The sequence below is a fragment of the Triturus cristatus genome, chromosome 8 (genome assembly GCF_964204655.1).
Source record: "Triturus cristatus chromosome 8, aTriCri1.1, whole genome shotgun sequence".
Lineage (NCBI taxonomy): Eukaryota > Metazoa > Chordata > Amphibia > Caudata > Salamandridae > Triturus > Triturus cristatus.
In genome coordinates, this window is record NC_140591.1 from 1610842614 (window position 1) to 1610844136 (window position 1523).

The window sequence follows — 1523 nt, forward strand, 5'->3', positions numbered from 1 at the left end:
TCCAACTCATACAGTCTCTTGTTATATGATGCCGCTATAAACACCCCTCAAATGCCTCCTGCCACTGAGGACGCTCCTATAATTTGCCCCGAATCACAGAAAATCGCCAATGTCAGGAAATGTCAGGAAATGCGATGCCCAAATTGAAACCTCCTGCCTACTGCCCAACTGAGCTATTTCCTGCTGCAACAAATTACCAGTCTCCTCTGAGACTATCGAAAAATTGTAAAGTCGAATAATTTTTTTAATCGCCACAGCGGGGTATTGAGGAAAGTGTTCAATAAGCATTAATCGCGCCTACGTTAGACCTCATTGGCTATGATCCTGCCACTGCGCAAAGCTCCTGTTTTTGAAGGCCCCCCTGAGGAAAGAAATGCCCTCTCTGAGGACCGAACTCAGTACCTTCGGATTAGGAGACTGACGCGCTGCCTACTGTGCTAATAAGCACCTCTACTTAAAAAAGAGATCTAACTGAATAGAATCAACGAGAATTGAACCTGTAACCTTGACAGTAAAAGACTCAGACCTTAACCATTAGGCCACAGTGACTCCCAATGCCACACGGATTTCACCGATTCCCCCTTTCGCCCGTACCTTGGAAGCACGTGCGCACGCCTCACTTAACTCCCCGGTGCGCCGTTCAAATTCCTTGGTAGCTGCCGGCCCCGTCCTCTGCACGTTTCCGCTTCCGCTCTCCATGGCGAGACCACTCGGGGGAAAAAGACAGGAACCGCCGGCCACCGCGTCACTCGAAACCTGCAACGAGAAAGAAACTGAGGGGCAGATTTATGTTGCACTTGCGCCTCATTTACACCGCCGTTGCGTCACTTTTGTGACGCAGCAGCGGCGCAAATCCTGCGCCATGGTGCGGGGTATTTACAAACGTGACGCATCTCCCAGATGCGTCACGTTGTAAAGCCCTGCACCACATGTAGGCGTTCCAGGGCAGGTGGGGGCGTTCCGGCGCAGGAACGCCTCCTAAAAGTGGCTGAGTGAAATCTACAAGATTTCACTCAGTCACTTTTAGGCCCATGCTGCGTCAAAACCCTGCGCCTGCTTGAAGCAGGCGTTAGGATTGACACAGCATTGTACAGCTAGGGCCCCCCAGATCATTGCTGGAGCTGCGTCGCGCTTGCGACGCAACTCCAGCAATGCGCCACTTTTCGGCACAGATGCGTCACGCATCTGTGCCGTTTTTGCCCCATGGTGCGCTGCATTATAAATGCGGCGCATCCATGGTGGTGCAGCTGTGGCGCATAATAACTGGCGCATCCCTGCTGATATGCAGGGATGCGCCAGTCGTCATAAATCTGCCCCAAAATGTTTACAGCCTCCTAGAGGCTGGGTGCGGCAGACCTGGGAGTGCGGGACAAAGAGACCAACTCCTGCACTCCCCGGCCTTTTAACCCCTAGTTCTGGCCAGGCCGGTTCTAACCGGCCTGACCCCTGCTCCCCCTTGACCCGGAAGCCTAAACGTTTACAGCCTCCTAGAGGCTGGGTGCGACAGACCTGGGAGCGCGGGA

At 53.4% G+C, this 1523-nt stretch overlaps 1 non-coding gene across 1 annotated transcript; it reads right to left on the reverse strand.

Annotated features, from left to right (window-relative positions):
• Positions 1 to 200: 200 nt before the first annotated feature.
• Positions 201 to 342, reverse strand: LOC146806331 (U4 spliceosomal RNA). The gene has a single exon (XR_014968364.1). It is a non-coding gene; the product is annotated as a U4 spliceosomal RNA (small nuclear RNA).
• Positions 343 to 1523: the final 1181 nt, after the last annotated feature.